The sequence below is a fragment of the Tenrec ecaudatus genome, chromosome 1 (genome assembly GCF_050624435.1).
Source record: "Tenrec ecaudatus isolate mTenEca1 chromosome 1, mTenEca1.hap1, whole genome shotgun sequence".
Classification (NCBI taxonomy): Eukaryota; Metazoa; Chordata; class Mammalia; order Afrosoricida; family Tenrecidae; genus Tenrec; species Tenrec ecaudatus.
Window position 1 is genome coordinate 166,153,168 of NC_134530.1, and position 16,233 is coordinate 166,169,400.

Below are 16,233 nucleotides of genomic sequence, written 5' to 3' on the forward strand. Positions count from 1 at the left end.
GACAAAGCACGTGGGGATGCATAGGACAGAAGCCACGGCGGTGGGGCAGTTCCTGTCCGGCAGGGCCATCAGTGAGTGCGCTTTGAGTGAGGGCGAGAGTTCTGAGAGCAGGTGGAGGAGTGTGAGCTACACCAAGACTGGGTCCATCTGGGAACCTTGCTGGAGGATATGGGGTTGGGATTGGGTGGCATGGGCGTATGGAGTTAAATAGTTATGGATCAGGGAAAGCTTGGACAAAGAACTCAAATGAGGAGGATAAGCCATCAGAAATGACGGGAACAGTGTGGGGGCAGGAGGGGGGCGAGGTAGAATGAAGAACTGAGGACAGGACCACTCTCCCTGAAAGGGGTCTCAGTTCGCAGCTTCCGGAAGCTCTGGTTTTAGGTTTGGAGAGTCCTCGGCAGCCTGCACGTGGCTGTGGTACACATGAGGGACTGGAAACACAGTGGGCAAGACATTTTAGGGCTCCGGGGTGGAGGAGAGGCCGCCTTGTTTCTGCCAAGGCCATGTGGGTGTTTATTAACATCATCCACATGATAACACCAACATTGAATGAACTCGCCCCCGTGTGATGGCTGAGTGGGTTCTCTTTGGTGAGGTGTGTGGTGTCAGCTGGTGTGGATGGTTTCCTGAGCCTCATTCGGCCCACAGACAGTGACCACCCCTGTTTTCGGGTGAGAGAGAACGGAAGCCAAGAGGCCCAAAGAAAGTAATGACGGTAGTCTGATGGAAGCCGCCATGGTCTGGAGAAAAGATTCTGCAACGAAGACGGAATGGGGACATGAGCAAAGGTGGGCGGAGCCCAGAACACCAAGACTCAGCCCTCTCTGAGTTGGGCTGTGAGTTTAGTTTTTTTTTTTGGTTAAATTTTTTTTAAGGGCACTGTATTTATTTATTTTTTTTAACAATTTATTGGGGCTCATACAACTCTTATCACAGTTCATACATATACATACATCAATTGTATAAAGCACATCTGTACAGTCTTTGCCCTAATCATTTTTTTCTCCTCTTTTCTTTTTTTACATTTTATTAGGGACTCATACAACTCTTATCACAATCCATACATATACATACATCAATTGTATAAAGCACATCCGTACATTCCCTGCCCCAATCATTCTCAAGGCATTTGCTCTCCACTTAAGCCCCTCGCATCAGGTCCTCTTTTTTTTTCCCCTCCCTCCCCTTTCCTCCCCCCTCATGTGCCCTTGGTAATTTATACATCGTTATTTTGTCATATCTTGCCCTATCCGGAGTCTCCCTTCCCCCCTTCTCTGCTGTCCCTCTCCCAGGGAAGAGGTCACATGTGGATCCTTGTAATCAGTTCCCCCTTTCCAACCCACTCAACCTCCACTCTCCCAGCATCGTCCCTCACACCCTTGGTCCTGAAGGTATCATCCACCCTGGATTCCCTGTACCTCCAGCCCTCATATGTACCAGTGTACAGCCTGTCCTATCCAGGCCTGCAAGCTAGAATTCGGATCATGGTAGTTGGAGGGAGGAAGCATCCAGGATCTGGGGGAAAGCTGTGTTCTTCATCAGTACTACCTCGCACCCTAATTAACCCATCTCCTCTCCTAAACCCCTCTATGAGGGGATCTCCATTGGCCGACACTTGGGCCTTGGGTCTCCACTCTGCACTTCCCCCTTCATTTAATATGGTATATATATACATATACATATACACATTTATACACATACATACACACACTTATATCGTTGTTGTTTTTTTTTTGCATGATGCCTTATACCTGGTCCCTTGGCACCTCGTGATCGCACTGGCCGGTGTGCTTCTTCCATGTGAGCTTTTTTGCTTCTGAGCTAGATGGCCGCTTGTTCACCTTCAAGCCTTTAAGACCCCAGACACTATCTCTTTTGATAGCCAGGCACCATCAGCTTTCTTCACCACATTTGCTTATGCACCCATTTGTCTTCAGCGATCCTATCATGGAGGTGTGCAGTCAATGATATGATTTTTTGTTCTTTGATGCCTGGTAACTGATCCTTTTGGGACCACTCGATCACACAGGCTGGTGTGTTCTTCCATGTGGACTTTGTTGCTTCTGAGCTAGATGGCCGCTAGTTTATCTTCAAGCCTTTAAGACCCCAGTCACTATCTCTTTTGATAGCCGGGCACCATCAGCTTTCTTCACCACATTTACTTGTTCACCGTGAGTTTAATTTTAATGAGGCTTTCTGTATTTGAGGAGACACCTGAGGTTGGCCTGGCCATTTGAGACACATCAGAGGCTCGCTGTCTCTTACAGTTCACTGGCAGTTTCCTCTTGAGGCCCGCCCCTTTTCCCAAAGACCAAGCGAGGCCCTGTCTTCCTGGGGAGTGGGGCGAAGGTGGAAGGAGCACTGCGGAGAGGAGGGAGTGTGAGAACTTGAGGTTGGCCTGCAGCTCTTTGACAGGGTTTTCAGAGACCCTTTGCTTCTGTCTCAGTGGTGGGAGGTGAGGGGGAGGCAGCTTAGAATGACAATGAAGCTTGACAGTGAAGCCCAGGGAGAAAGAGAAGGAGGTCCTGGCCATAATTCTCAATGAGAGAGACTCCAGTGTTTGTGGATTCATTCATTTGAACCTGACTGTGCTTGAAGGAAGGGCCCCTGGTGGTGTAGTGAATTAAGCACTCATCCTACCCACCCCCACTGAAAGGTTGGTGGTTCAAAGTCACCTGCGGCTCTGTGGGCGGTCAGAAGAGGCTGTCTACTTCCATAAAGATTGACAGCCTCAACAACAAAAGATTTAAAAGATTGACAGCCTTGCAAACCCTAGGAAGCACTTCTACCTCGTCCTGTAGGGTTGCTTTTGAGTTTGAATCAGCTGCGGAGGGGGAGGGGGGACGGGATGTGAGGGAACTGGGTGTCCTCTCCCCTTGGCCAGTCACCTCCATGCCTAGTTAAACTGAAAGTCACCTTACTGAAAAGGCCTAGACCAGTGGTTCTCAACCTGTGGGTTGCGACCCCTTTGGGCGGTCAAATGATCCTTTTCACAGGGATCACTTAAGACCATCAGAAAACACACAGATATTTCACAATATATAATTACGTATTGTTTTGTGATTAATCACCATGCTTTATGTTTAATTATGTTCAATTTGTAAACAGTGAAAATAGACATCCTGCATGACGGAGGAAGGAGCGGGGAGGGAGGGGGAAAAAAAAGAGGACCTGATGCAAAGGGCTTAAGTGGAGAGCAAATGCTTTGAGAATGATTGGGGCAAAGAATGTACAGATGTGCTTTACACAATTGATGTATGTATATGTATGGATTGTGATAAGAGTTGTATGAGCCCCTAATAAAATGTTAGAAAAAGAAAATACATCCTGCATATCAGATATTTACATGGTGATTCATAGCAGTAGCAAAATGACAGTGATGAAGTAGCAATGAAAACAATGTGATGGCTGGGGGTCACCGCCACATGAGGAACTGTATGAAAAGGTCACGGCATCAGGAGGGCTGAGAACCACTGGCCTAGACAGACCGGCTGGAAAGCAACAGGCGCCCGGGCGCCCACTGAAGGTTTTCAATGGGGGAAGCAGCGGTCCCTGCAGGGCATGGCTGTTTCAGCCCTCGCATGGGGAAGAGGGCGAGCTGAGCCAGACCATCTTCCCCTGTGGGATAGGATGCCAGCCACACCGCAGAATCAGGAGAGCCAGCAGTCATTCAGATCGATCACTGGCCCTGTCAGTCTCCAGAAAGAAGGGCGGGCTTGCTACTCGCCTAGTCACAGCCTCAGAAACTGAAGAGGCCGGGTCTGCCCTGCCCGGTGGGGCCGCTCTGCTCGGGGTTTTGGAATCGTCCGCATGGCAATGAGTTTAAGGATGAAGACACGTCTATAAGGGTACAGAACAAGGCTGAGATGTGCGGGGCAGATTGACCAGGTCTGGTGGCCTCTAATTGCTGGCCTTTAGTAAGCTGACCATTTAACCCCCGGGGCACACGCTCTTCATGTCTGTCCATCAAGCCCACTCCAACTCATGGCAGCCCCCCTGCAGGGCAGCATGAGACTCCCCCTGTGAGTTTCTGAGGCTGAACCCTTGGTGGGGGTAGAAGCCCTCCTCTTTCTCCACAGAACCGCTGCTGACTTCAACCTGCCCGGAGAAGGTTTGTCTAAATAAGATAGGCTGGATGAACTATCTGGAGGAAAAACAACGGGATCGACAGTTCCGGGGGACTTGGGATAGGGGGAGGTAGGGGATAAGGAAGTGGTGTTAACTAACCCAGGTACAAGGGAACAACATGGGATCCAAATTGGTGGTGAGGGGGCAGTGGCAGGCCTGGTAGGGAATGATCAAGGGTAGGATAACATAACAAAGAGGTATAGCTGTAACCCAGGTGGGGACGGAGCATGATAGTGGGGCAGGAGGAAGGTCAAGGGGGATGGAGGAAAGAGCTAGGAGTCAAAGGGCATTTATGGAGGTCTAGACAAAGACATGTACATGCAAATATATATATGAGGATGGGGAAATAGATCTATGTGTCTATATTTATAGGTTTAGTATTAAGGTGGCAGAAGGACCTTGGGCCTCTACTAAAGCACTCCCTCAGTGCATGAATACTTCCTTCTATTAAATTGGCATTCTATGATGCTCACCCTCCCGACACAACTACTGAAGCCAAAGCGAGTGAACAAGCAAATGTGAAGAAAGCTGATGGTGCCCGGCTATCAAAAGAGACAGCATCTGGGGTCTTAAAGGCTTGAAGAGAAACAAGCGGCCATCTAGCTCAGAAGCAACAAAGCCCACATGGAAGAACACACCAGCCTGTGTGATCACGTGGTTCCGAAGGGATCAGTTATCAGGCATCAAAGAACTGAAAATCATATCATTGGGTGCACACCTTCATGTTACGATCGCTGAGGATAAACGGGTGCATAAGCAAATGTGGTGAAGAAAGCTGATGGTGCCCGGCTATCAAAAGAGATAGTGTCTGGGGTCTTAAAGGCTTGAAGGTGAACAAGCGGCCATCTAGCTCAGAAGTAACAAAGCCCACAAGGAAGAAGCACACCAGTCTGTGTGATCACGAGGTGTTGAAGGGATCAGGTATAAGGCATCATCAAAAAAAAAAAATCTTACCATAGTGAATGAAGGGGGAAGTGCAGAGTGGAGACCCAAAGCCCACTGGAGATCCCCTCCCAGAGGGGTTTAGAGGAGGAGATGAGTCAGTCAGGGTGCGACTAGCACCGATGAAGAATACAGCTTTCCCCAGACCCTGGATGCTTCCTCCCCACCCACTACCATGATCCAAATTCTACCTTGCAAGTCTGGATAGAGCAGAGGTTGTACACTGGTGCATATAGGAGCTGGAGGCACAGGGAATCCAGGGTGGATGATACCTTCAGGACCTAGGGTGTGAGGGGCGATACTGGGAGAGTAGAGGGTGAGTGGGTTGGAAAGGGGGAACTGATTACAAGGATCTACATGTGACCTCCTCCCTGGGAGATGGACGGCAGAGAAGGGGGTGAAGGGAGACGTCGGAAAGGGCAAGATATGACAAAATAATAATCTATAAATTATCAAGGGCTCATGCAGGAGGGGGAGCGGGGAGGGAGGGGGGGAAAAAGAGGACCTGTTGCAAAGGGCTTAAGTGGAGAGCAAATGCTTTGAAAATGATGAGGGCAAAGAATGTACAGACGTGCTTTATACAATTGATGTATGTATATGTATGGATTGTGATAAGAGTTGTATGAATCCCTAATAAAATATTAAAAAAAAGAAAAACAACCTGCCCGGGGCGTGACCACCACGCTCCCAGAGCTCCTCCTGCCACAGAGCTCTGATGTCCACAGAACGGAAAAACATGCACCAATGAAAAGGAGCAAATTGCTGATAACATGCAGAAACGTGGTTGGATCTCAAAAGCATTTAGCTGAGTGACACGCTCCCGTTAAAGAGCACACTATCTCATTCCATTTATGTGTAGCTCTAGACCAGGCAAGATTAATCTACAGGGGAAATATTCATCCAAATAACTATTAACCCAAGGAGGAAACGATAAAGGAACAATGGTTGCCCTTAGGGATGAGGTGGGACTGGAGCTTGACTGGGAAGGGGTCCAGGGAGCACGAAGGTTCTAGGGCCTGATGGAGAGAGAGGTCTGTGTTACACAGGTACATGCTATCTGGACGGGAACGGAGGAGCAAGGGCTGGACACCCCCACAAGACGGAAAGCAAGTCGGAACAAAAGGCACAAGATAAGACAGCCGCCACCAGGAAGTGAGCCCAGAGCAAGAAGTCGCCAGACAGTCCTCGAGATGACCAGACCCCATCTGCTGATTGCCACGCATTCTGGTCAGTCTTCACCACCCCTGTAAAACCCCGGCACCCCCGACGGCTGGCCGCGACTTCCCTGGGCTCCTTGCTAGCCCACGGAGCCTCATCCGGGAGTTCCTTTTTTAATAAAGAGCTGTTCTCCCTTTCTGTCTCTCTTTGTCCTCATGCCTCTCTTGCCCCCTCACGTGCATTTGTCAAATGGCAGCATCAGATGGAAAACTTGAGGTTGGGGGTGAATCTTAAGAAACAAAACTCCACGCAACTACTGAACTCTAGTTAGTATTTGCAGAGTGGCGCAGAGAAGGGTCTACGAGTAAAGTATTCCATGCCTGCAGCTCACCCTGTAAGGCGTCCAAAACGAAGATGGATGGCGGCTCTGACAGTTGGGTGACAGAACCCGCAGAAGACCGGTAGAACTTTGTTCATATTTATATGCTTTCACTGGGAAAATATCAAATTGTTCAGAAACTTTCCAGAATAAAATGCTGGAACTAAGAGGCCTTCAAAGATACAGGTAGATACAGGAACATGCACAGATGTCTGGCTTATCTCAAGGTGGCATGGGTGGACAGGAGTCTTACGTAGGCTGGGGAAGGGTGAAATAAAATTGGCCATCTTTGGCTAATTAAGGTCTCTGGATGTCACACATGCTTTGTGCTTAGCTGCTCTCTGTGAGGCTGCACCCAGTGGCACCTTGTTAGAAGACCTGGCTGCCTGCCTTTATCAAGATCACAGCCAAGCAAGGCCCGTGGGGCTCAGCTTGACCTGTAACACATGGGTTTATATCAGGGTCCTCAAACTATGGCCAGTGGTCCACATGCGGCCCACCGAGGACATTTATCCTGCCTGCCAGGTGTTTTTGCCCCGTTTGTTTTTTTACTTCAGAATAAGATATGTGCAGTGTGCATAGGAATTTGTTCATAGTTATTTTTAAAACTATAGTCCGGCCCTCCAACGGGTCTGAGGGACAGTGAACTGGCCCCTGTTTAAACAGTCTGAGGACCCCTGGTTTAGATGGTTAATTGTTCCATCGGGGTATTATTTTTTCTCTCTTTATATATTTGAAACTTAACATACAAAGATTTTTAAGAATCAGACATTTTAAAAGTTTAAAACTAATGGAGAAATGCAAAATTGAAGAACAAAAGCCTTCCCACAAACCCCAGGCCCTCTCTTCACAGAAATCCACGGCCTATTCTTCCAGAAGGCAATGGGAATATCAGCATACACTTGAATATTTATTTATGGGGTTTGGGGGGCCTATTTTACACAAGTTTAACATTACTGCAAACCTCAGGGCTTAAAATAGCACAGATTGATTATCTCGCAAGCGCTGAAGGGCAGAAGTTGTGTCCAAGTCTCAGAGGACTAAAAGCAAGTGTCAGCAGGGCTGCATTCCTTTCTGGAGGGCCTAGAAGAGAATTGTCTCCCTGCCTTTTCCAGTTTCTTTCTGGAAGCCCCCTGCTGTCTTTGGAGCCTTAGATGTGTGCATTTCCTCTGCAGCCACACCAGCCCGCCCTCTCCACACTCTGAGCCCTGGGTGATTACCTTGGGTGCCCCTGCATTATCCTGGGTAGGCTCCCTGTTTGCAGCCTTATTTATCTACAATCAAAAGCCCCCCCTGCCGTGTCCTGTCGCCCAGTGTAGTGACAGGCCCTGTAGCTCACAGTATAGGCTCCGTAACTAGACTCCACTGGCGTTCTGCGACATGGCCAGTGGTTATGTCTAAGAGACATCATTTTTCACTTTTCAACCAGCCCTTTCAGCACTGGCTGACATGCTCTCTGCCAACAAGCATGAACTCTGGAGCCACGGCTTCAGTGTTTGGCTGCTAATTGCAAGTTTGGTGGTTCCAACCCACCAGCTGCGTTGAAGCGGTAGCTGTATAGTCTTAAAAACCCTAGACAGTGTCAGTAAGTACAAGTCCACTCGTTGGCAATGGGTTGTTGTTTGTTTTTTTGGTGGGGGAGGGGGACTTAGGATGAGAATGTCTGATGAGAGGGATGAGTCTGCCTACCACAGTATACTAGATACATTATTCTGTGTCTTACTTTTTCCCCCATTTACTATGCCTCGGTGACCATACTTCCTCTTCCCATAGGATATCCTAGGATTTACTTAACTAACTCCCTACTGATGCACATTTATAAAAGATAAAGATGCAGGTGGGTGGGGGAACTAGGACTGACTGTGATGGCACACCTTGTTTTCAAGGCGAACTCCAGGAGAGAATGCTCCAAAATTGATACGGTAATGATTGTGCAATTCTCCTTGATATGATTGAACTATTGAATTGTATAATGTTAATCATATGCCAATAAAACTTTTTTAAAAGATAAAAATGTTTCAATAAATAATCTGACCTGGATTAAATTCAGTAGTTGACTCATTTTTGTTTTGTTTTTTTAAGTTTTTTTTTTTTTTACGACATCACTGTGTTTTTGGTGATTAGGTAATCTTGAAAATGTTCGCCAGCGCTGTTCCTTTCTTCATCGCTCATTTAGTGGGTGGCTCACATGTGCTAGGCATGGACCTTGGAGCTGGGGGCAGAACAGTGGACAAAGCAGCGAGGCCTCGCCCCGTGGGCTTTCATTGTCGTGGATGGAGACCAACCAGAAGGAAACAAGTAAATAGATAGTCTGTCTCCTGGGTCGTTTGGCGGGGCTCCTGGAAAGTCCTGTCTACCAGATTCTGTGAAGGGGCCCTTACTGGGAAAGAGAGCCTTTACAGATGCGTTCAAGACGAAGGGCATCCTGGATTATGACTTATACAATGATGGCCTTCTAGAAAGGGGGGAGCGTGAGCCTGTTACACAGGGGAGAAGGTCACGTGTCGACAGAGGTGGAGCCTGGAGTGGTGCACCCACAAGCCAAGGAGTGTCAGCTGCCACAGCGGCTTGGAGAGGCCGGGAAGGAGTCTCCCCTAAGCCTCCAGACTCCGTGACCCAGCTGGAATCTCAGCTTCAGCTTTCTAGCACTGCAGCTGTGGGTATGCTTCTGTTATTAAGTCACCTAGTCACGGTGCTTTGCCACGGCAACCTCCGCAACCCCTACAGATGGTCAGCTGGTGAGAACTAAGAAAAATGCTGTCCTAGAGTACTCCTCAAGTGCGGGTCCCTCGCAGGGTTCTAAACCCCCCTGTTGGGGGGATCTATGAGGTCAAAACCATGTCCTAATAATACTAAGACTTGTTTTTTAAACTCTCATTCTCCTCCAAGCATACATTGAAGTGTTCCAGGGCCTCCCTGGCATGGGATAGGAGAGACTGGACCCGGCAGCAGGTATGGCAATCCCCTTGTTCTCCAGTAAGCCAGGCATTAAAGAGGTTCATGTGGACGTCACCCTAGAATTCTCACTGGTTTTTGTCTTGTTTGGGACGGCCTAGTCACTGTTCATTGAAGGAGGATATTTTAAGGTGGCATGCCATGAGTTTGCAATTGTTTTTAAGTGGATACATGACTATGTCAAAGTGTTCTCAGTTTTACTTTCTAACACTGATAGAATCCACATAGAAACAAAAGCTCCTTGGGGTCCACAATCATTCTCATGAGTGTCAGGGGGACCTGTGAAAGCCACTGGTGAAGCAGAAGGGAAGAGAAGCGGGGAGACTGTGGGAGACAGGAGGCCGTACTGATTAGGCAGCACCTGAGCCTAAAGGAAGAGAGGTCCTGGACCTTCAGAATTTCTGGGAGTAGAGCATTCCAGGTCAAGGGAGCAGCAAATGCAAAGACCAGGAGGCAGCCAATTGCCTGGGGCAACAGGTAGGTATGGTGGGAGTGAGAGAAGAGACGGGAGACAAGATGCAGGCGAGGACCACACAGAATACCGAAGGGCCTTTGGCTTTGACTCTTGAGCGAAGAGGAAGAATCATGTAACTAGAAATTTTGAATAGGATGACGCTAGCTACTGGCTTGAGAATAGTTGTACAGAGAGTCATAAGCAACCATGAAAATCCAGTAAGATACCTCTTTAATTAGGACACATATCTAGTGCATCCATGGTGGCAGCTGCTGGGTGGACCAGAGGGCCAGGCTGATCTGACATCTCCCAGTGTAAAATTGTCTTGGCAGCAGAGGCCGACCTCTCTGTTTTACTTCATAAGGGAAGTGAGGCAGCAGCATCCGTAGCCCCAGGCCGATTCCTATGAAGCGGAGTCAGACCTACCTGCTCTCTCCAATCTTTCCACCAATTCTGACACCACTTGTCCCTCCCAACGCCCTCTGCTTCTCTGCTACGTTCATACTTTGTTGCACAGAACTCAAATAATGTGCCCGATTATGGGATTTATTAGAGAACGAATAGGTGACAGTTCAGGATCCAGAATGAGGCAGGATACAGGTCTGTGGCCAGGACAGCCTCTTCTCAGCAGAACCACGGACCAGGCTCACAAGCTGCTGCCTCCAGCTGACTTCTGAGCAGGTGAAAGGGTTAGGTGCCCATCAGTATCAAAACCCCACAGAGCCCTGCAGCGTGAGGAGACTCCTGGGAAGAGCTGGTCTGAGGAAGAGAACTCATCTCCAGCAACAGGAAGGTCAGCCATGAGAAAGCTCAGTCAGCACAGCACTGCTGAAGAGACCCTCTAAGCTAAGGTGACCATACGTCCCGCCTTTGGCGGTTCAGTCCCGATTTTTAACAATTTGTCCCGCATCCCGTGGCGTTTTAAAAAAGTCCCGAGTTTTGGAAAAAACACACAACAAGCTAGGAATGGCAGGAGAACGGGAAGGGAATGTACATAATACATAACGCCATTCGAACAGCTGCTGATTTGTTGCCCGTAGATGTGGAAAACATTGTTATTAAAATATATTCTTATTCCTTTATATGCACTGTGCGCGTTGAAATGCCTAAAGAATTTTGTGAAACTGCGGAAGTTGAATATCAGAAAATATTTGGATGCAGTAAAACGCGCTGGTTAGCTCTTTTGCCAGCTGTTGAAAGAATTCTGAAAATATCGATCCTTTGAAATCCTACTTTCTACCACAGGATAAATGTCCTAGAATTTTAGGAGAGTTTTTAAAAAAGAATCTTCAAAAATTGGGCTAGAGTTTGTACACAAGCAAGCAGCTCTTTTTCAAAATGCTATAAAACTTATTGAAGGTGATAACATTTCGGTAATCGAAGTAGCAGATGAAGTTAATAATTTAAAATTTCAGTGTCAAGAGCGGTTAGAAAATAATTTTCTTCCGTTAACTATCGGTAATAGTATAAGCCAGCTAGAAGAACAAGGTGCAATAAATCATGAAGATATCATGAATCATGTTAAAAAGTTCTATGGTAACTGCATAGATTATTTAGAAGAATGGATGGTGCATTACAATGATATTGAACATCTTCACTGGGTTACATTAAAACAAGAACTTAATTGGAATGAAGTGAAAAAATCATTTGATCATATTACTCAAAATTTCCCATATAGTAATATTTCTGAAAATTATCTATTTAATGATGTATCATTATTAAAAGTATATTGATAAGGAAAAGGTTAACTCTTGGGCATCAGCAAAAATCACAATGGAGAACAAATGGTTAGAAATATTTCATCATTTTGAAACAAACCATGCTCCATACAATAATGCACTAAAAATTGTGGAATACGCACTGTCCTTACCAGGAACTAATGCTGCGACTGAATGCATTTTTTCTATGGTAACTAAAGTGTGGACATCAGAAAAATCACAATTAAGTGTTGAGACTTTGAAAGCCATTTTATGTGTGAAATATAATTTAATAAATTCTTGTAAAAATTTTCATGACCTTTTAAACAATGACAGCAATCTACTAAAAAAATTCACTCAAATGAGAAATATGTCAAAGAATAAAATAATACTATACATAATTTTAAATGTATTATATTTGTAAATTGTACTTACATTGAAATTTAAAAATATATATTACAATACTATTTTTGCATTCTATGAAAATTTTTGTTGTTCCATATAGACCAAATTTTTAATCAAGAACCTCTCTCCCTCCTTCCCGGCCCCTCCTCCCCCGCCAACTTTACCTCCTGGGAGAGAGTTCCTCCCTGAGTGAGGAGGGTCTTCAGAGCTATGTCTATGCCCGCACAGCCTTTCAGGATTGCCAGCCCCACAGGGACCTTGATGCAGAGGAGCCTGGTGGGCAGTTGGGGCCCTGCTAGGACCTTTCAGCTCCTGGGGAAGAGCTACCCACATATGCAGTGGAAGAGCGGGTCTCCCCAGGCATGGAGCTGGCCCAGAGCTATGCGGTCCCCTGGGCTGCTTCTTTTTTAATCATTTTATTGGGGGCTCATACAGCTCTTACATAATCCATACATCCACCCATTGTGTCAAGCACACTTGTACATTTGTTGCCATCCTCATTCTCAAAACATTTTCTTTCTACTTGAGCCCTTGGTATCAGCAACTCTTTTAACCCCCTCCCTCCACTCCCTTCCTCATGAGCCCTTGATAATTTATAAATTATTATTTTTTCATGTCTTGCACTGTCCAATGTCTCCCTTTACCCTTTTGTCTGTTGTTCATCCCCCTGGGAGGGGTTATAGGTAGGTCATTGTGATCAGTTCCCCCTTTCTCCCTCCCATCTTCTCTTTACCCTCCTGGTATGGTTACTCTCAATATTGGTCCCAAGGAGTTTATCTGTCCTATATTGCCTATGTTTCCAGCTCTTATCTGTAACCATGTACATGCTCTGGTCCAGCCAGATTTGTAAGGTAGAATTAGGGTCATGATAGTGGGGGAGGAGGAAGCATTAAAGAACCAGAAGAAAGCTGTATATTTCATCAGTGCTATAATTCACCCTGACTGGCTCATCTTCTCCCCATGACCCTTCCATAAAGGATGTCCAATTTCTTACAGATGGGCTTTGGGCCTGATACCTGAGCCCATCGACAACTCATGATCACAAAGGCTGGTGTGCTTCTTCCACGTGGGCTTTGTTGTTTCTCAGCTAGATGGCTGCTTGTTTATCTTCAAGCCTTTAAGACCCCAGACCCTATATTTTTTTGATAGCCGGGCACCATCAGCTTTCTTCACCGTATTTGTTTATGCACACCTGCTTTGTCTTCAGCGATCATGTTGGGAAGGTGAGCATCTTAGAGTGCCAGATTATTGGAACAAAGTGTTCTTGCATTGAGGGAGTACTTGAGTAGAGGTCCAATGTCCATCTGCTTCCTTAATACTAAGCCTATAAATATATGCACATAGATCTATTTCCCCATCATCATATATAAATATATTTACATATGTAAATGCCTGTATTTAGATCTCTATAAATGACCTTTGCCTCCTAGTTCTTTTCTCTATTTCCTTTTACTTTCCTCTTGTCCCACTATCTTGTTCAGCCTTCATTTGAGTTTCAGTAATTCCTCTTGGTTACATTACCCTTGATCAAGTCCTACCAAACCTCCTACACCCTCCTCGTCATTGATTTTCAGTCACTTGTTGTTCCCTTGTCCCTGAGTTTGTTAACACCACTTCCTTTCCCCTGCCTTCCCCTCTCCCATGTTCCTCCGGAAATGTCGTACTGTTGTTCTCTCTTCTGACTTGTTTACCCCTCCTATCCCATCCAGATAGACATGCAGAGACAACAATATGCACCAACACAAGACTAAGCTCAACAAACAGTTCTTAACATTCCATACCTCAATTGTATCAAGCATATCTGTACCTATGTTGTCATCATTTCCAAAACTAATCATTTCTTTCTCAGACTCCCTTGTCTTTGATTTCTCAGTCTTTCTTCTTCCAAGGCTCTGACCAGCAAGCCAATCCAGTCATCACTGCCCCAGAGCTCCATGTATAGTGCGAACAAGTTCAAGACTTTGCTCCCTGGAGTGGTTATATGTTAGAGTGCTAACCACAAGGTCAGCAGTTCAAAACCACCAGCCACTCTGTGGGAGAAAGATGAGGTTTTCCATGACTGTAAAGAGCTACAGTCTCAGAAACCCATGGGGGAAGTTCTGCCCCATCCTATAGGGTCACCATGATCCGATGGCAGCATTTTTTGTTTGTGTATTTACTGCCCTTTAGGGCCACCCAGATTAAGGGTGTCCTGGAGTAACAGCTCTCGTACCCTTAATGCTTCAGGTTGAGTGTTCTTTTTTTAAAGGACTACCGTATATACTTGAATATAAGTCAACCAGAGTATAAGCCGAGGTACCTAATTATTACCTGGGAAACCAGAAAAACTGATTGACTCAAGTATAAGCCTAGGGTCGAAAATGCAGAAGCTATTGGTGATTTTCAATAATCAAAACAAATGAAAATAAAATTACTAAAAACTGAGACATCAGTGGGGAAATGTATTTAAATATTTATTTTAAATAAAACATAAATAAAAGGACAAGTCATTTAACATTAGTAAACCAGCATAGTAAGTGGAAAATAGGTTCAACAAAAACAATAAGGTATCAACAATGATACCTTCAGAGTACTATTCCCTGAGCTCAATTAGCAACTAAGCTAAAATGTAAAGAGTTAAAATCCTTGAAAACTGGATTCCTCATCACCATCCGCATCCCAATGCAGAGCTTCAGCTGGTGTGAGGTCATCATAGACGCTGTCGTCACTGAGATCGCCGTCATCACCATCACTGCTGTCATTTTCATACAAAGCGCAGTCTTCACTGCCATCCATAGCATTACTAATACTACATTTCTGGAAGGCACGTCACACCATGTCTTCTGGAATGTCTTCCCATGCATCTGGAACCCACTTTGCTATTAACTCTATGTCAGGCTTCATGAGATTTCCTCCTTTTGTTAGTCGGGCTTGACCAGATGACACCCATTCATGTCACATCCTTCCCACACGGTCTTTGAAAGGCTTATTCAAAGACACACGTCAGAGGACGGCTCTGATTGGTTAGATGTGAGTAAACAAACATTCAAAGCCCTGCCGTGTCAGCGGGGCTTTGAATGAACAGGGGAGAAACAGCAACCACCCGCAAGATAACAGGCGCTCCTCCCGTTACCTGGCCGGGGGTGGGGGTGGGGGGTACACCTCGCTGGGGTACCACTGACCCATGTAGAAGCCGAATCCCAGTTTTTCAGCTCGGCTTATACACGAGTGTATACGGTAAGTCTTTAGTGAGCTCAGACCAGGAGTCCATGGGTCTTTAGAAGCTCTGTGTACTTGTTGATCTTTGTCTCCAAGTTCTTCTCGGCCTGTTTCCGCAGCCTCATGAGCTGCTTCCTGTGGTGGATTTTGGCCTTGGCCTTCCTCTCCTCCAGGGTCACTGTCACCGCCTGGTACTTCCAGCCCAACCTCATGGGCTAGGCAGCCCAGGTAGGCAAATTGCATATGGGCTTCAGCTGCATCACCTTGGGGCAGCAGGGACCACCCTCTGTTTTTGCTTATTGTAGGGGGTGGAATCTCTTCAAACGCCTTGAGCAGGTCCAGGGCAGCCTGGCCCCCTGCTTGGTCTTGCAGGGCAGCATGCTGAGCAAGGTCTCCAGAAGATGTGGCTAGGGGCCCCGAAGGAGCAGGTACTTGAACTTGTTTCTGTGGCAGTCGCCAGAAATGTCGATGTTCTCACAGAGCATCACCACCACCTTGTGGCCCACCAGCACTTGCTAGGCCACAGTGGCTGCCAGACGGCCCAGGAGATGGCCACGCCGACCAAAGCCACGCTGAGTTTGTATGTACATGTTTTTAACCTTGACTTACAGAGAATTTAGAACATACACCTAAATTTTAAAAATTGTCTATAACTCAGGCTTAACAAAGCCACGGTTGTTTCTGTACCATCCACACTCCCACACAGTTCCTCCTATAGTATTTGTGTGTGTGGGGGAATGCTATATATAAAATATATAATTGAAAAAAATATATATAATTTAAGTATGTTCTATGTAAATTACATAGCATATGTTATGTAATCGTGCAAATATTTTAATAATGTATCTAGAAAAGATAAGGAATTCTTATAAAAACTGGTGTAGCAATATGCACTTCCGTGTCCTCCATGTCCT

General features: G+C 46.2%; 1 pseudogene; it reads right to left on the minus strand.

Moving 5' to 3' along the window:
* Positions 1–15,354: 15,354 nt before the first annotated feature.
* Positions 15,355–15,909, minus strand: LOC142437937 (large ribosomal subunit protein uL13 pseudogene; annotated as a pseudogene).
* Positions 15,910–16,233: the final 324 nt, after the last annotated feature.